This window comes from Tursiops truncatus, chromosome 19 (genome assembly GCF_011762595.2).
Source record: "Tursiops truncatus isolate mTurTru1 chromosome 19, mTurTru1.mat.Y, whole genome shotgun sequence".
NCBI classification, from domain to species: domain Eukaryota; kingdom Metazoa; phylum Chordata; class Mammalia; order Artiodactyla; family Delphinidae; genus Tursiops; species Tursiops truncatus.
The window spans coordinates 18730581-18750521 of NC_047052.1; the positions used below are offsets into that span (position 1 = coordinate 18730581).

A 19941-nucleotide genomic window follows, 5' to 3' on the forward strand; every position below is an offset into this window, starting at 1 on the left:
TGGCTACTTCACATGCATCACAGCCAAGTGTGCTTTACCTCAGCAAAGGCAGAGTCTTTGTCACATGCCTGCCACTCATTGTGTTCCTCTGTCAAATTATTCCTTGGTATTCAACAGTGGGTGTAGCAAGAAATGGAAACTAAGCTCCAGGAACCTGACCTGTCGGGATCACTGCTCTGTGCCCCACCTTCTGGCATAATGCCTGACTCATTGTTGCCCTTACAAATATTAGGGAACGAATGAGGAAAGAACTCTGGTGACTGGATATTGTACCATTAAGTGGAGTGAGGGAGCACAGGAGAAGGAGAGGAAAGATGATTTTGGGTTGGGAGAAGCTGGTAGGTCTCTCGGGTGGGATTTCCAGTAGACACTTAGAAGTATAGAGCCAGTTAAGGACGTTTGCGTGGAGGTCAGAGTGAAGTTGAAGGATTAGATAAAATTGCTCTGTGAGAGAGTAGGGCTGAGGATGGAATTTTCAGGTTGATGTCAGTCTAGAACTCATTGTTAAGGCAATCTTTGAAAAAATAATCTTGCTACTGCCAGACTTTCAAAAGCAATAAGGAATTAATACAGCTGGTAGATAAGTACTTTTTCTTACTGTAATCATCAGCTGAAACTAACTTTCAGATCTAATAATTATCCAGATACCTCTGTGGGTGTTAAATTTACTTCTCCTTTATGACCCAATTTAGCTGACCCTTTTGTACATTGTGTAGTTACACCTCATTAGGCAGGTCATTAGGCCTTTCATTAGTGTCCCTCCTAGGACACTGTGTGGAGGGTAGTGCAGAGATGAGGAACTGGCATCTTTGGCTAGGGCTGGGTATGCTCTCCTGCTCTCCGGTGGCTGCCTAACAGTTTACCTCCGTGTCAGCTTGTAGAAATGGGGGAATAGCATTTCTTTCCTTGGTCCTGTTTGTGTTTTTGCTGTCAGTGAGAAGGCAGCGATCTCTGTGTCATTGAGTCAGTGTAAGACACTTAAAATAAACAAATCATAGAAAAACTAAACCTTGCCACAGAGCCTTTGGATCGTTGAAACCCAGGGACCAAAGTATTTGTCATAACTCATGCGTAAAACTCAATGCCTGTTTGTTTTGTTTGGCTTTTATTTTTCAATGGAAACATACATGTAGGTAAAGAAACACTTTCACATTTATCTGAAAGCAGTCCTTCAGAAAGCAGTGTTACCCTTTCAGACTATAAGTACAAGCTGGTTCATGGGGAGCTCTAACTGAACTGCAGGTAGTCCCTCTGCTGTGAACATGCAGTTCAGAACTCAAGCTGCATACTTCCCCTGGTTCCTGCTCAGGCTCGGGTGATGAGGTGTGGTTGTCTTCCCTCTTGGGTCCAGCACTGCTATCCACCCAGTGGCAGCCTGTCTACCACAGTGTCTCGATTCCAGGTGTTGGGAGACCCAAAGGAGGGCTGGGGGACAGTTGGACATACCTTTCTAATTAGTTCTTGGTACATGACTGATGGTGAAGGCCACATGGAAGGCTACTTATTTCCCTACCAGTTTCCTGGGTTTTGCAAAAGGAGGATTGAGCTTAAAATTGACCTTTACGTTTTAATTTTATCTCCTTTACCATGCTCAAGAATTATGCTCTTATGTTATAGATTCCTTTGCAACTGGATGTTACGTCATGGCACCCCCCTCCTATGGTAATGTTCCACGTATCAGTTCTGGAGCATCATTCAGAGAAGCTTATATTCAGGGAATTCGCTGGTGGTCCAGTGGTTAGGACTCGGCGCTTTCACTGCCGGGGCTTGGGTTCAATCCCTGGGCAGGGAACTAAGATCCTGCAAGCCCTGTGGTGTGGCCAAAAAAAAAAACAACAAAGAAGCTTATATTCTTAAAGATTTTAGAACATATTTTATTTACAGTAGGAAGGAGGGACTTCCCTGGTGGGACAGTGGATAAGAATTTGCCTGCCAATGCAGGGGACACGGGTTCGATTCCTGGTCTGGGAAGATCCCACGTTCCGTGGAGCAACTAAGCCTGCGTGCCACAACTACTGAGCCCGTGTGCTGCAACTACTGAGGCCAGTGCTTCTAGAGCCCGTGGTCCTCAACAAGAGAAGCCACTGCAAGGAGAAGCCTGAGCACCGCAACAAAGAGTAGCCCCAGCTCGCCACAACTAGAGAAAGCCGGCACGTAGCAACAAAGACCCAACACAGCCAAAAATAAATAGAATTAAATCTTAAAAAAAAAAATAAAATAGGAAGGAAAAGAAGAACTTGAGCAGGAAAAACTGTTGCCTTCTAGTCAGTGCAGCTACCACAAAGGCTTTGACCTGACTTCTTGATTCATCTGTTCTCGTACTTATTCATTCATATGCTCATTCCTCAATCATTACGCAGCAGCACCTACTCAGCTTCAGACACTGCTCTGTCCTGGTGACAGCAAAGTGTGAGATGGGCAACGTCTTGACATCATGACAGATCCCAGTGAAGTGTGACGGGCACTGTGAAAGCCAAAGCTCAGGCACAGCTTTTCTGAAGAAGTGGTATTTAACTGGAGCCCTAACAGATCTGAGAAGGAGTTATCCTGAGGAAATAAGAAAAAGAAAAGATTCTTTCAGGCAGAGCAAACAGTTTGGACCAGAATCTCAGAGCAGGACTGAAAGAGTTAGATTTGGTAGTTGCTAGCATGCTGAGTGCAGTGTAAAGGAGAAAGTGGTAAGGTGGAGAGATGGGAAAAGGCCCAACCCACACTGGGGAGAGCCCGTGAAGGAATTTGGGCTTTATCTTAGGGTCACTTAGAGGCTGGGGAAGAAAATGGTCAGGTCCATTTCCATCGAGACTCACTCGATGTCTGTTCAGGGAACCAGAGCAGTGGATGAATTCAAGGGGCATTAAGATGTCCAATTGATGGGTTGTAGGGATGGACTGGCTGTGGGGGCAGGAAGGCTTCACTGCAGCCAGAGTGGTTCCTTAGGAACCGGTTAGGTTTGAATCACTATCACTTGTTTGAGTCCACTATCACTTACTTTCCCTTCAGGATTGTCTGTTGGCATTTGACTGAACATAGCCCCTAAGTGCTGGATCACTGTGGTCCTGCAAGCCTCGATTGATTATTTATTTACTTACTTATTTATTTATGTATTTATTTATGGCTGCATTGGGTCTTTGTTGCTGCACACGGGCTTTCTCTAGTTGCGGCAAATGGGGGCTACTCTTCGTTGCGGTGCGCGGGCTTCTCATTGCGGTGGCTTCTCTTGTTTCGGAGCATGGGCTCTAGGCGTGCGGGCTTCGGTAGTTGTGGCTCACGGACTTAGTTGCTCCACGGCATGTGGGATCTTCCCGGACCGGGGCACGAACCCGTGTCCCCTGCATCGGCAGGCGGACTCTCAACCACTGCGCCACCAGGGAAGCCCGACAGGTGGATTCTTAACCACTGCGCGCCACCGGGGAAGTCCCAAGGCTTGATTTACAGTGTGCTTCTCTGTTAGAGAGAGGAAACTTGACTACAAGGGGTCTGAGCTAACTGATAAGCTTGAGTCATGTCATGTAGAGGAGTGGTGGTAGTTGGAGAGACAGTTCTGGGTGAGGGCCCCTCTTGACAGGTCAAGTTGTAGCTTAAGACTGAGAGCATCAGCTCATTTTCCTAATCCCAATTGGCAGACAGAGCTATTCTGTTATATGATGCTTTCTTTCCTAAACCATTAAACCAGATTCTGCCCCAGACTATTTAATTAACAATGTAAGTACTCTCTTTATTACATTTGTGAACATATCCCAAGATCATACAGAATTATATACAGTTTTGATGAGTTCAGTATATACGTTTTTGTTTATTGATTAACTACGCAGAAGCAAGGTCTGATATCTTTCATTTTTTTCAGCAAATATTTACTGAGCACCCACTACATATCAGGCCTTGTTCTAGGAACTTGGGGGTATAGCAGTGAACAAAACTGACAAAAAATTCCCTTTCCTCAAGGAGCATGCTTTCTAGCAGGGGTGGTAGGATGAGACCAACAATGGGAAGATAAACCTGTTTCTGATAAGACAGCATTTGAGTAGAGACCTGAAGGAAGTGAGGGAATGAGTAAGCCAAATTGATATCATCTGTACAGTAGAGGGAACAGCCAGCGCAAAGGCCCTGAGACAGAGACATACCTGGTATGTTTGAGATACATACAGCAGTGAACCACTGTGGCTGGAGCAGAGTGAGCAAGGGGAAGAGAAATTGGGTATAAGGTCAGAAAGAGGATAGGGTGCAGACAGATCACATAGGGCCTTTTGTAGGTCAGGGGAAGAACCTTGGCTTTTATTATAAGAGAGATGGGAAGCTTGTGGCGCCTTCGGGCAGGGGAGTGGCTTGATCTGACTTACATTTTAATTGCGTCACTCACAGTGCTTTGTTGACAATAGATTGGGGAGCATGGGAAGGGGCAGGGTAGAATCTGGGAGACCAGGTGGGCTGTCATAGTAACACTGGAGAGAGGTGATAGTGACTTGAACTAAGGTGGTGGCAATAGAGTAGTAGGAAGTGCTTGGATACAGGATGCATTTTGAAGGTAGAGAGCCAGCAAAACTTGTTTTTATGGATCAGGTGAGAAGTGTGAGAGAAGAAGGATCAAAGACTACTCCAAGGTTTTGATTTGAACAGTTGGAAAATTTGTGTTATCAGTTCCTGAGATGAAGCCATTGTGGGAAGAGAGAGTTTGGTGGGGAGAAACATCAGGAGTTTAGTTCTGGACATGAAGTCGAAATGTACATCAGATGGGCGGTTGTTTATACTAGCCTGGAGCTCAAGGAAGAGGACCTGGCTGATAACTTTCGGAGTTGTCGGAGAATAGATAGTATTTAAAGCCATGAGACTGAATAGGATCATCAGTCATGAGCCAGGAGCAATGGTTACCACAGTCGTTATCAGGAGAAACTAGCAGAGAAATGGCCAGAGAGGTAGGACGAAACACAGCTAATGTCACAATCTGTTTTAAAAATAAATTGGGGGACTTCTCTAGTGTCTTAGTGGTTCAGAATCCGCCTACCAATGCAGGAGACATGGGTTCGAGCCCTGGTCTGGGAAGATCCCACATGCCGCGGAGCAGCTAAGCCCGTGTGCCACAACTACTGAGCCTGCGCTCTAGAGCCCATGAACCACAACTACTGAGCCCGCGTGCCGCAACTACTGAAGCCCGCGCGCCTAGAGCCCGTGCTCCGCAACAAGAGAAGCCACCACAATGAGAAGCCCATGCGCTGCAACCAAGAGTAACCCCTGCTCACTACAACTAGAGAAAGCCCGTGCGTAGCAACAAAGAGCCAACGCAGCCAAAAATAAAAATAAATAAATTAAAAAAAAAATAGTTTGGGGAATTCCCTGGCTGTCCAGTGGTTAGGACTCTGTGCTTTCAACACAGAGGGCACGGGTTCAATCCCTGGTTGGAGAACTAAGATCCTGCAAGCGACATGGCACGATAAATAAATAAATAAATACATAAATAGGAAGGGAGGGAGGGAGGAAGGAAGGGAAGGGAAGGGAAGGGAAGGGAAGGGAAGGGAAGGAAAGGAAAGGAAGGAAGAAAGATAGGAAGATTGATTGAGGGCCCAACTCAATAACTAGGGTCCTGGCCTCATCACTGGCCACAATGCTTTATTTTAGCGTATTTTATATTAAGATACAATTACTGAAAAAATTCATCCTCAGAAAAATCTAATTCCCAAACAAGCCCCTTGGTACTGGCCCCTTGCAATGTGTCTGAGGGGCCAGAGGCCTGCGGCAAAGTCTGAGGAGGGATGCCCTAAGGGTGCACAGCTCTCAAAGCCTGCTGCTGCTGGGGAGTTCCAGCTGTGGGCTGGTTATGGGGTGTAGGGGGGGTGGGAGCTGAGCTAGCCACCCTTGTGGTGTGCTAACCTTATTGCCCAACCTGTACAGCTACAACCACAAACTGTTACACATTATTTCTCACTTATAGCCATCATTAACTTCACCTGCCTACGGCGATACCGGAGAAGAACTCCTTTCTGAACCCTCACTTCCTTAGTATGAGTTGTTCGTGAGTGGTGAGGACTTGCCTAACACCCACAGCTCAGCAGCTCATCCAGTGTGATGTTGGCTAGGGAAAAGTGCCCTCTTCAGATCCTCAGCAAGTGCCGAGACTTAGTAGATCATTGGCCTTAGCTTGGCTTCAGCCATTTTCTCCATACAGTCATCCCTCAGTACCTCTGTGTGTGTGTGTGTGTGTGTGTGTGTGCGCGCGCGCGCGCGGGTGTGGGTGTGGGTGTGGTTCCAGGACCCCTATGGATACCTAATACGCGCATGCTCAAGCCCCTTATATAAAATGGCATATAACATACATCCTCTCATATGCTTTATATCATCTCTAGATTACTTAAAATACCTAATACAATGTAAATGCTATGTAAATAGTTGTTAATACAATGTAAAACTATGTAAATAGTCACTGGTGTGCAGCAAATTCTAGTTTTATGTTTTGGAACATTTTGGTATTTTCTTTTTTTTTTTTAATAGATCAATGGTTGGTTGAATCTGAGGATGCTTAGATACAGAGGGCCAACTGTATTGGTACCAAAAGTATTCTTACACGGTTTTTGTTTTGTTTTAAAGGAAAGAGACTTTTAATTCACACATGTCCATTTAATTTGATTATAGATGAAATCCGCAGGGTGCAAGTAGGTTGTTCTATACCCTTAGACACCACTTATGGTGGTTAAAAATTGAGGTATAATTTACATACAATTAAATGAACAGATGCTAAGTATTCAGTTTGATGAGTTGTGACAAATATATCCCCATGTAACCACAATGCAACACAAGATATAGAGTATTTCTGTTAGACCTGCGCGGTCTCCTAGGAGTTTCGACTCGCCCAGGAAACAACAAGAGTCGGAAGTCGATGCAAAACGCAAGAGGTTTATTGAAGGCCGGTGCACCGGGGTTCCTTGGTCCTCACGCAGGAGGTCGAAGAAGGAACCCTCACGCAGGAGGTCGAAGAAGGAACCCTTTTGGGCGCGAATATGTCAGTTTTATAGGTTCCCACTTCCCCGTATGTAAATTATAGATTTGGTTGTGTTCTCCTGCTGATTGGTCCCGGCTTAGGCTCGGACCAGAGAGGGAACTTGTCCCCAGCTGCCTGATTGGTCTTTGACAGACACCTTTTTTACATTTTGTTATCTCCCTCCTTCTCCCCAGCTGCCTGATTGGTCTTTGACAGACACCTTTTTTACATTTTGTTATCTCCCTCCTTCTCGGAAGGGGGCCGGACATCCTGGAAATTCACCCATTGTCTAAGCAGCCCCTATTGTCTGGAGAGTTCTTAATCATTAGCTGGAACAATGTCCCTCGAGTCCCACATTTCCACCATCATTTGTTTCCTGGTGCCCCTTTCTGGTCGGTTCCACACCTCTCTCCTCCACACCCCAACCTGCCAACCACCACGCTACCACTTCTGACTACTGTCATTAATAAGTAAGGTTTGCCTGTTCCTGTACCTCAAATAAATGGAATCCTACAGTATGGGGGGTTTTTTGGTGTATGTGCCTAACATCTTTCACTCAACATAATATTTTTAAGATTCACACATGTTGTTGCATATATTAGTAGTTCATTCATTTTTACTGCTTTTCTGTATTCCATTGTATGCCTATACCATAATTTGTTTATCTAATCTCATTCATAAACATTTGGGTTTATTACCAATGTGGGGCTAAGATGAATTAGGACTGCTGAGAACGTTTTTTGTGGACGTATGTTTTCATTTTCTTGGGTAAATATCTACGAGTGGAGTTGCTGTGTCATTGAGTTGATATATGTTTAACTTTAGAAGAAAACGTCAGTTTTCCAAAGAGACTGTACTATTTTACACTGCCACCAACAATGTATGAGAGTTGTATTTGCTCCATATCCTCTCCAAACTTTGGGATTGTCAGTTTTTTTTTTCTTTGCCATTCTAGCAAGTATTTTGAGTATCTCAGCAGTGGTTTTAGTTTGCATATGCCTGATAACTAATGATACGGAGTACCTTTTCATGTGCTTATTGACTTTTCCTGTATCTTTTGTGTGAAGCAATCAAAGTCCTTTGACATTTAAAAAAAATCAAGTTGTTCATTTTTTCATCATTGATTTGTAGGATTTCTTCTGCATACAAGTCCTTTGTTACGTATGTGTTTGGCAAATATTTTTTGCTAATCTGTGGCTTACTTCTTTATTTTTTTAGTGGAGTCTTTTAATGAGCAGAAATTCTTTAAATTTTTGAAATCCAGTTTATCAATGGGTTAATCCTTTTTGTGTCCTGTCCAAGAAATCTTTACCTATTCCATGGCCTTGAAAATGTTCTCTGATACGTTTTTCTAGAAGCTTTATGGTTCTGGCTTTTACATTTAGGTCTTTGATTCATTTTGAATTGATTTTTGTGTACACAGTGAGAAATGAAGGGTCAGGTTTTTTGTTTGCCATATGGAAATCTAATTGTTCCAACACCATTTTTAAAAAATTAATTAATTTATTTATTTTTGGCTGTGTTGAGTCTTCATTGCTGCGCGTGGGCTTTATTTAGTTGCGGTGAGCGGGGGCTACTCTTTGTTGGTGGTGCGCAGGCTTCTCATTGCAGTGGTGTCTCTTGTTGCGGAGCACGGACTCTAGGCGCATAGGCTTCAGTAGTTGTGGCTCGCAGGCTCCAGAGCGCAGGCTCAGTAGTTGTGGCTCACAGGCTTAGTTGCTTCGCGGCATGTGGGATCTTTCCTGACCAGGGCTCGAACCCATGTTCCCTGCATTGGCAGACGGATTATTAACCACTGCGCCACCAGGGAAGCCCACAACACCATTTTTTTTTTTTTTTTTTGTGGTAGGCGGGCCTCTCACTGTTGTGGCCTCTCCCGTTGCGGAGCACAGGCCCCGGACGCGCAGGCTCAGCGGCCATGGCTCACGGGCCCAGCCGCTCCGCGGCATGTGGGATCTTCCCGGACCGGGGCACGAACCCGTGTCCCCTGCATCGGCAGGCGGACTCTCAACCACTGCGCCACCAGGGAAGCCCAACAACACCATTTTTTAAAAAGAGTTTTCTTTCCCCATTGAATTGATTTAATACTTTGGCTGAAAATCAATTGACTGCATTTGTGTGGCTTGTAGGGTAAATATACTATTACAAGGCAATAAGTTGGTCTGTAGAAATCCCTAATGACTTTTGAAGCCTGGCAGTGAAAAATAGAAAGCATAATTTGTAACTTAAAAATATATGTTACAAGGCAAAGTATTATAGATTTTTTAATAGCTTGGATGGAACTACCCCGGCTCCATCCATCTGTAAGCTTCTGAATAGCTTGATGATTCTAATAGCATCAGGAAGACAAAATTCCAGAACAAGTAATGACATTGAAAAAAAACCCTGAGGGCTTCCCTGGTGGCACAGTAGTTAAGAATCTGCCTGCCAATGCAGGGTTCAAGCCCTTGGTCCAGGAAGATCCCACGTGCCGCGGAGCAACTAAGCCCATCTACCACAACTACTGAGCCTGTGCTCTAGAGCCCGCGAGCCACAACTACTGAGCCTGCGTGCCACAGCTGCTGAAACCCACGCGCCTAGAGCCCATGCTCCGCAACAAGAGAAGCCACCGCAATTAGAGGCCTGCACACTGCAATGAAGAGTAGCCCCTGCTCGCTGCAACTAAAAAGAAAGGTCATGCACAGCAACGAAGACCCAGCGCGGCCATAAATAAATAAATAAATAAATTTATTTATTTAAAAATAAAAACCTGTCATTTGTACACCCATGTTCATAGCAGCATTGTTCACAGTAGCTAAAATGTGGAAGCTACCCAAGTGTCTACTGACAGATGAATGAATAAACAAAATGTGGTATGTGCATGCAGTGGAATATTATCCAGCCTTAAAAGGAAGGAAATTCTGACACATGCTACAACATGGGTGAGCCTTGAGGACGTTGTACTAAGTGAAATAAGCCAGTCACAAAAGCACAAGTGTAATGTGGTTACACTTATATGAGGTACCTAGGGTAGTCAGACCCATATAGACAGAAAGTAGAACGGTAGTCACCAGGGGCTGGGGGGGGGGGGGACGGGGGAGTTATCGTTTAATGGATATAGAGTTTTAGTTCTGCAGGGTGAAAAGAGTTCTATGGATGGGTGGTGGTGAGTGTGCACAATAATGTGAATGTACTGATGCCACTGAACTGTACATTTTTAAATGGTTAAGATGGTAAATTTGATGTTATGTGTATTTTACCACAATTAAAATTTTTGAAAACCTAACTGTACAAGTACAGAATATTAGGACATGTGCAAAATCCTACCATGTGTCAGGATAACATGGCTGTCTAAATTCTAAAATGAATGGAAGCAACAGGAGTGTAATATACAGGGAAGAAGGCCAGAATATGCTCAGGATATGGTGTTCAGTTCTGGGGCTGCATTTCAGGGGCATATTGACAATCTAGACAATGGACAAACCAGAGCAGCCTTAGCCAGCAGGATAGAGAATGTGAGGAAGGTCTGAGGGAATTAAGGGAGTTCGGTCTGTAAAGGAGTGTATCAGTTAGCTTTTGTGGTATAACAAACAACCTCAAAATTCAGTACCTTAAGACAAACATTGATTATTTCTCATGGTTCTTAGGGTGACCTGGGTGGTGGTTCTTGTCCAGGTAAGCTCAGCTAGAACTGGATAGCCTGAAATGATCTCAGTCAACTGGCAGTTGACTCACTGTCAGCTGGAGCAGAGGGAATGACTTGGTCACATGTTTCTTATGATCCGTTAGGATGGCCTGGGCTCGTTCACATGGTGATGCCTCCAGAGATCCCAGGAGTTGCAACAGAGCAAGCCTTAATGCACAAGTACTTTTCAAACCTCTTGTGTCATGTTGCTAATGTCCCATTGGCCAGAGCAAGTGACATGGCTAAGTACAGAGTCACTGTGCGAAGTGATTGACTACCCAAGGCATGAAACCAAGGAAGGGAATTATTGTGGCCATCTGCAAACAACCTAAGAAACATAGAGGAAACATGAGAGTTTCATTAGGAACATCACAGGTTGTTCCACAGTGTAGAAGTAAGACCAATGGGATGGAAGTTAAATGAGGGTAGACTTCATGTCAATCTGAAGTGGAACTTTCTGGCTAAAGTGGCCCCAGAAGAACAGAAGCGGACCACCAGTAAAAGGAGGGCCTTCCCATTGGATGTGTTGGAGAAGCTCTATGACCAGCCTTTCTGACCAACTCGGACCTGTTACATCATCTCCAGGAAGCCTTTTCTGCTTGCACACCACCTGGGGCCCATGTAGTTAATGGTGCTCTTCTCTGTGCCACACACAGGTTCCTGTTGCTCTATCATACCATATAACAAATGTGTTTACCTGCCTGTCTTGTTGATGAAATGGAGTTCCTTAAGGGCATGGATGACATCTGATTCACCATCTCAGTGCCAGTATCTGCAGGAAATTGTGTTCCATCCTCAGATTGCCTCCTGGTGGTCAGATGTATGTGGCAACTCGAGCCATAGAATCTGCATTTCAGGCAGAATGAAGGGGGAGGTGGGGGGGGAATATGCCCGACAACTGAGATTGCTGTCTTTTTAATTTATTTATTTTGGCTGTGCCAGGTCTTAGTTGCGGCACGCGGGATCTTTTTTGCGGCATGCAGGCTCTTTTTTTATTTATTTATTTTTATAAATTTATTTATTTTATTTTATTTTTGACTGCGTTGGGTCTTTGTGGCTGCGTGCGGGCTTCCTCTAGTTGTGGCGAGCGGGGGCTACTCTTTGTTGCGGTGCATGGGCTTCTTACCGTGGTGGCTTCTCTTGTTGCGGAGCACGGGCTCTAGGCATGTGGGCTTCAGTAGTTGTGGTACACGAGCTCAGTAGTTGTGGCTCATGGGCTCTAGAGCGCAGGCTCAGTAGTTGTGACGCACGGACTTAGTTGCTCTGCGGCATGTGGGATCTTCCTGGACCAGGGCTCAAACCCGTGTCCCCTGCATTGGCAGGCAGGTTCTTAACCACTGCGCCACCAGGGAAGTCCCCCAGGCTCTTTTTTTAGTTGCGGCGTGTGGGTTCTTAGTTGCAACGTGCGGGATCTAGTTCCCTGACCAGGGATCAAACCTGGACCCCCTGCATTGGAGTGTGGAGTTTTAACCACTGGACCACCAGGGAAGTCCCGCCCTATCTTAAAAGAACGTTTCCAGAAACTCTACCAAACTGTACCTTGTATTATTTGTCTTCCTAGACACACCTCTTTGCAAGGGAGGCTGGAAAATATAGGTTTTAGCTCAGCACGCTGAAACCCCCAACATTATAAACAAATTGTTGGTAGAAAAGGATTCATAGGCACCTTCTGCCCAGGGTCTGACCCCTACTTAAGCTGCCTAATGAATGAGTGACCTCTCTGAAGTTATGCACTAACGCCAGAGTTCCCAGAATCTGTGACTCTTCACCCACACAGTGAGGTAGGGTGTTCTTTTTATCATAATCCTGGCTACCTTCATGACTATACGCTGTCACTTGGAGCTCCTGGCCTTATAACCCCTGGGATAGGGCAGGGATCAGCACCCCTTTTCTGTAAAGGGCCAGATGGTAAATATTTTAGGCTTTGTGGGCCATATGGTCTATGTTGCAGCTACTTTGCTGTCGTAGCACGTAGATAAAGGAATGGGTGAAACTGTGTTCCAGTAAAACTTTTTACAAAAACGGACTTCCCTGGTGGTCCAGCAGTAAAGAATCTGCCTTACAACGCAGGGGATGCAGGTTCAATCCCTGGTCAGGGAAGTAAGATCGCACATGCTGCGGGGCAACTAAGCCCGTGCAGCACAACTACTGAGCTTGCGTGCCTCAACTAGAGCCCATGTGCTGCAAACTACAGAGCCCACGCGCTCTGAAACCCGAGTGCCACAACTACAGAGCCCACACACCCTGGAGCCTGCACGCCACAACTAGAGAGCCCGCACACTGCAACTAAGACCCGATGCAGCCATAAATAACTAAATAATAAATTTTTAAAAAAACAAAAAACAGGTGTCATATTGGATTTGGCCCACCTCTGTGATGGGGAGTGGGTCTCGTCCTGTGGTTTTGCAGAAGCTGTGGCTCCATGGGCTAGACATACAGAAGGTTAGATGATATTTAGCCAGTCTGGGAAGAACAGAATCCACAAATCCCAGGTTTGGCACGTGTCTCAACCGTCAGGCCTCATGGCTTCCCTGTTTCTCTTAATGATACTACAACTTCCCAGGCTTAGAACTTCAATATCAATTTTTAGGGGGTCACATTTTTTTAAAAATATAATTTACATACCAGTAAAATTGACCATTTTTAGTGTACAGTTCTATGAGTTTTGACAAATGCATATAGTCATATAACCACCACCATAGTCAAGATATAGAACAGTTCCTTCACCATTCCCCACCCCCCAAATTCCCTTGTGGCATTTTGTAGTCTCCTCAGGCCCCTGACCCCAATTCTTGGGAACCACTGATCTATTATTCTGCCCCTATAATTTGCCTTTTTTATTATATGATGTAAATGGAATCACGCAGTATGGAGCCTTTGGAGTCTAGCATCTTTCATCTAGCATATAATACATTTGAAATTCACCCATGTCATGGCGTGTATTAGTTCATCCATGTCGTGGCGTGTATTGGTAGTTCTTTTTTTATTGCCGAGTAGTATTCCATTACAGTAATATACTACCATTTGTTGATCCACTCACCAGTTGAAGGACATTTGTGTTGGTTCCAAGTTTTGGCAGTTACAAATAAAGCCAACATTAGACATTATAAAGTAAGCCTTCACATATGGGTTTTTGTGTGAACATAAGTTTTCATTTCTCTTGGTTAATAGCTGGAAGTGGGATTGCTAGGTTGTATGCTGTGTATATTTAACTTAAAAGACGACACACTGTTTTCCAAAGTGGCTGTACCATTTTTCATTTTCACTAACCATGAACAGCTGCTTTATATCCTCGCCAGTTTTTGATATCAGATTTTCTGAATTTCACACATTCCAATAGGTGTGTAGTTGTAATAAATAAGTTTTAATTTGCATTTCTAATTAATGCAATTGAATAATCTCATGACTTGATATGTTGAATTATAGTAATTGATTTTAGAATATTGAAACAGCCTTACATTTTCTTGGTCATCATGCATTGTCCTTTTAACACATTGCTGGATTCAGTTTGCTAATACTTTGTTGAGGATTTTGTGCCTATGTTCATGCGGAATGTTGGTCTATAGTTTGGCGCCATTTTTGGCTTTTCCCTCTCCGCTCATAATCCCAGGTCCTATTGATAGCTGTCTGCTCCACTTCATTCCCTCCATCAGACCCTCCTTATCTCTTATTTTATATCTTAACTGGTTCTCTGTGTCTAGTGTCTCCTGAACTCTATTCCACCTACATCAAATTAAAAAAAAAGAAAATTCAGTACTTTGCTTTGTTTACTGTGTTAGTTAGGGTCCAGGCAGGACACAGCCCGCACATTCAGAGGGCTATTGAAAAGCCTTTAACGGAGAGATTATTTACGATGGTGAGTGCGGTAAGGGAAACCTACAAGGGATGGTGGCCCACCGAGGGACTGGCTACAGCTGATACTGTTACCACCTCAGGCACAGTGGGGGAAGGGAGGGGTACAGGACCCCAGCAAAATCTGTGGCTATGGGAGAGGGGTCCACCGTAGACACTGACCTGGGTCAAGGATCACAGCTCCTGCCAGAGCCACATACTGGTAGGGAGAGAGGCAGAGAATGAATAGTGTAACCTTTCTTCCTGTGCTCTGATCTCCTCCTGAGATTGGCTGGACCCAGATGGAAGCCAGAGGGCCTAAAGCCCACGTGATATAGTTCTTAGAGACTGACCTTCTGATCTGTGGGGGACAGAGCAGAGTAGAGAGGGGATCAGGTGGCGAAGGTGGGACAGAGCAAAAATACCGAGCACACCCACCAATCAAAGTCCAAACTCCTTAGATTAGCACTTGTGCCACCAGCTCTGGCTCCTACTCCCTTTCTGACTTGTTGCTCCCAAAGTTAAGACTGTGTCTTTTCATCTTTTTATCCGCTACAGTCTCCCTGTTGGGGCCCTCAATGAAGGTGTGATGTATGAACAGAGCATATTGGTTTGAATGGTGGAGCTGAGGCAAGCAGTCGCCAAGCCAGGGAGCAGAATGAACTTTCCTGGCTCATACTCATCGCTAAGGATGAGAGAAGAGTTGTTCCACACGTACAAGCCTCTGTTTTTACAGAGGCTCAGAGAAGCTCAGTAACCTGCTCCAGGTTTCACAACTAGTTGTGGCAGGTGTGTTACACAAAACCAGCTGTGGAACGCTGGAAGAGTTACCTAGCCACTCTAAGCTTCTGCTTTCCTCATCTATAAGACAGGGTTGCGTGGACTTGAAGGGATATACTGTACATTACACTAAACACTGCCTGGCCTATTGCACTCACTGCATATTAGCTTAGAATATTATCTTCATAGTCCTACACAGCTTTCGAAGAGGAGATAGCTAAGGCAGTCATACATAGCTTTAAAAAAAAAAAAAAAAGATCCATGTAGTGACTTACTATGGGCCAGGCCCTGTTTTAAATGCTCATGAATATTAACTCATTTAATCCTTAACTCCTCTATGAAGTACATACAGTTAACCCCATTTTACAGATGAGGAAACAGAGGCACAGAATGATTAAGAAACTTACCTGACGTTACCTAGTTGGTCAGTGGTGGAGCCAGGATCTGAGCCCAGGCAAGGTTGGCTGCAGATTCCATGCTTCTAACCTCTGTGCTGCCTTCCTCATAACCTATAGCCTTGTCAAACTATATATAGTCAGTCCTGTCAAGGCACTTTTCCCCCTCCATTCCTGACCAGCATATGATGATTGGAATGCATGTGAGCTAGGCAGGACTGGGTTTGTGGAGATCTTTGGAGGCACATGAAAGGTATGTACAAGGATGTTGGGGGCAAGCAGTAGGACATGTCGGGGTGAGAAAGGGTAATCACTGAAATAAATGAGGAAAACCAGTTCTGTCTACTGGAGCAGGAAATACCTAGTCAAGCTTGCCTAGCTTCATGCCATCTGGCTTCCTCAGAGGCCAGCTCTTGCCCCTTTATTTATGGATGTTAATGAAGCTGCCCTTTGAGCCACTGTCAGTGAAACAGAGGTTATTAAAATCTCTTCTAATCCGTTCTGTTGTTTTAAGCCACCAGTGCAAATATACACCCAAATATAATTAGAGCATGAAGGAATGAGGTGTGAGAGAGGAAGAAGTGTGCCCTGGGCAGGAATTTAGAGAGGACACGGACATCCTTGCTTATGGTGGCTATGTCTCACTCACCTGACCCTTAGAGCTGTTGTAATGAATGACCCACAAAGTTTAAGCAGGATCTTACTGTGTAGTGCTACAAATTTTACACTCTCAAGCTCCCAGACTATCCATGACTTGTAAGTAACCCCCCAAAAACCTGTAAATGCAGGAAGTGACCAAAAAAGCTAAAGGGAGTTCAGGACATGAAAATTATAGAAGATAGTATGTGACTGACCTGTTCTCTAACTAGAAAGGAATCCTGTAAGGGCAAGAGAATTATCAGCAAAGAGGAAAGAGAGGTGGCTGAGAGGCCACGGACATTATTCACCATCAGAAAGAAAGATGGGACTTCCCTGGCAGTCCAGTGGTTAAGACTCTGTGCTTCCAATGCAGGGAGCACGGGTTCGATCCCCGTTTGGGGAACTAAGATCCCACGTAAGCTAGAACCCAATGGTAGAAATGGTAGAGTGCAGGGAACAAGCCAAGCTCCACAGCCCAGAGAGTAGAGACAGGAGGAGGCAGGAAGCTGACAGGGGTCTGGAGTTAGAGGCAGCTCAAGTCATGCTTATGTCCGTGGTTCACAAAGGCACAGGTGTCCTTCAGGTAGGATCAAGCAGTACCGTAGGATGCTGTACTGTGGGCTCTACAGGCAAACCAACCCGTAACAGAGATGTATACTTCGCACAGTACAGTTGTATCTACGGTAGAAGCAAAAGAGAAGCTGGATCTGAAAATGAAATTAAGAAAACAATTCCATTTACTATAGCATCAAATAAAATAAAATACTTAGAAATAAATTTAACATAAAAGTACTAACTTATACTCTAAAAACTACAAAACATTGTTGAAAGAAATTAGACATCCCATGTTCATGAATCAGAAAACTTAATATTGTTAAGGTGACAACAGTCCCCAAACTGATCTACAGATTCAAAGCAATCTCTACCAAAATCCCAGATTGACAAACTGATCCTAACATTTATAGGAAAATACAAGGGTCCCATAATAGCCAAAATATTTAAAAAGAACAAAGTTAGAAGACTCACACTTACTGATTTCAGAACTTACTATGAGTTCAGGACAGATGTATAGACCAATGGAATAAAATTGAGAGTCCATAAATAAACCCATACATTTATGATCAACTGATTTTCGGTAAAGGTGCCAAGGTCATTCTGGGGGAAAGACTAGTCTCTTCAACAAATGGGGCTGGAACAACTAAATAACCAAATATAGAAGAATAAAGTTAATTAGTATACCGGGGACTTCCAAGTCTGCAGCACAAGCCCAGCTTTCTCTCCAGAGCTTCACACCCATCTATTCTAAGCTCCACAAAACCCACATGACCAAACCTGAACAGAAGCAATAAAGTAAGATGGTGAGAACATCTTACTTTACTGTACCTCCCAATTCCTTCCTTTCCCCCATCCCCTAATTTACCTTCTGTCTCCAAGGATTTGCCTGTTCTGAACATTTTATATAAATGGAATCATATGTGGCCTTCTGTGACTAGCTTCTTTCACTTAGCATAATGTTTTCAAGGTTCATCTGTGTTGTAGCTTGTATCAGTACTTCATTACTTGTTGTGGCTGAATAGTACTACTTTGTATGGCTATACCAGATTTTGTTTACCGATTCAGCCGTTGATGGACATTTGGGTTGTTTCTACTTTTTGGCTATTATGATTAATTCTCCTGTGAACATTCGTGTACAAATTTATATGTTAATATGATCTAAAAGGGGCTCAATAAACAACTATTCCCCACTGTTTAATTCTCCCAGAAAGAAAAAATACACTCATCATCTGTTACTCTGAAGCCATTGTTTTCATCTTGAGTAACTGTCTCCCCAACTTTTAACTGGTTTATAGCTAGTAATTTTACAGAGCGTTCTTCTTACTAGGTTATCTAGGTAAGTGTTTTGAAACTCATCTCTTTTGGAGATAACCCTTGAAAGTGACCCTACCCAAAGCTAGACCTGTCTTGAGACTTCTGGATCTTGCAGGGCCTTGTAAGTCATACTAAAGCATCTGGACTTCATACTGAGTCCAATGGGAAGTCACTGACGTGTTTAAAAAGGAAGGGAGTGATGTGATTCCGTTTGCATTTTAGAAAGATCTCTGCAGTATGAGGAATGGATGAAGGAAGGAAAGAATGGAAGCAAGAGAGATCAAGTAGAAGGTTGTTGCAGTCATCCAGGTGAGTGGTGCTGGGGGCTAGACTAGGGCAATGGCAGAGGGGATATCAAAGAAGGGGTAGATTTAAGACATAATAAAGAGGGAGGATCAACAAGACTTGATGATGAGTTACCTGTACAGGTAAGGGAATAAAGAGATTGTGATGCTGGCCAGCTTTCTGAGTTGAGGAACTGAGTTGATGATGGTGACATACCAAGAGACAGAGAATACAGGAAGAAAATGTTTGAGGAAAGGTTTATGATAATTATTAAATGCTGACTGTATACTAGATACTTCAGTGGGCACTTACAACCGGACCTCATTTAATCTTCAAAAAACCCCAGGAGCTAAACAGCATTAGACCTGCTTTTCCCATGAAAAACATTGCATTCAGCTAGGAAGTGGTGAGGCCAGAATTTGAACCCAGATGTCCTGGATGCCTTCACTTTGTGTGTTCTCATCATCTTACTTTACTGCTTCTGTTCAGGTTTGGTCGTGTGGGTTTTGTGGAGCTTAGAATATATGGGTGTGAGGCTCTGGAGAGAAAGCTGGGCTTGTGCTGCAGATCTGGAAGTCACTGGTATACTAATTAAAGCCTGGGACATGAGTAGGAAAAAGAATATGTGGAGCAAGAAGAGAAGAGGACACCTCTGACAGAACCTCGAGAAGCTCAACATTGAAGGAGCTGAGGATAAGAGCAGGGGAGCCTGAAAGTAGTGCTCAGAAATGACCAGAAAGGTGGGGGGATGGCATGGATGGGGAAGGAAGAGATGTCTATGTCGCTAGTGCTCACAGTTGGGGAAGGAGGTAGTTAATTATTATGGATTTACAAAAGGAATGCCGTGTCTCCATTAAACTGACAAATAGGTTGACTGATCTGTGAGGAGATGCAAGTAAAGCAATGTTACGTGGATAAAAGTAGAACAGCATTTGGATATCCAACATTTGGATACAACTTTTTAAAAATTGTGATTTGCAGAAAGTAGTCAGATTTTTTTAAAAGATAGACTTTTTTTTAAAAGTTAGACTAAGGGACTGTAAGGTGTTTATAAAATTATTATTTAAAATGGTACAGGACCTTGGGAGTTCCCTGGCGGTCTAGTGGTTAGGACTTGGCACTTCAACTGCCGTGGGCCCGGGTTCAATCCCTGGTCGCAGAACTAAGATCCCACAAGCTGCGTGGCTTGGCCTAAATAAATAAGTTAATTAATTAAAAATAAAGTAACTAAATAAAATGGTACAGGACCTGTGGAAAACAGTATGGCAGTTCCTCATAAAATTAAAAACAGATTTACCATATGATCCAGCAATTCCACCTCTGGGTATATACCCAAAAGAATTGGAAGCAGAGTCTGGAAGAAGTATTTGTACACCCATGTTCATAACAGCATTATTCATAGTAGCTAAGATGTGGAAGCTATCCAGGTGTTCATGTACAGATGAATGCGTAAGCAAAATGTGGTATATACATACAATGGAATATTATTCAACCTCAAAAAGGGAGGAAAT

The 19941-nt window shown here is 43.9% G+C and overlaps 1 protein-coding gene across 6 annotated transcripts in view; it reads left to right on the forward strand.

Annotated features, from left to right (window-relative positions):
- Nucleotides 1-19941, forward strand: part of GFOD2 (Gfo/Idh/MocA-like oxidoreductase domain containing 2) — a 38099-nt gene that overhangs the window by 5947 nt on the left and 12211 nt on the right. For 3 of the 6 annotated variants that reach the window (XM_073796897.1, XM_033844340.1, XM_033844339.2), the window contains exon 2: nt 18368-18454. The exons of the other annotated variants lie outside the window; for them this stretch is intronic. The gene's annotated coding sequence lies outside the window, so the exon portion shown is untranslated. The remainder of the gene's footprint in view (nt 1-18367; nt 18455-19941) is intronic. 6 annotated transcript variants of the gene reach the window in all.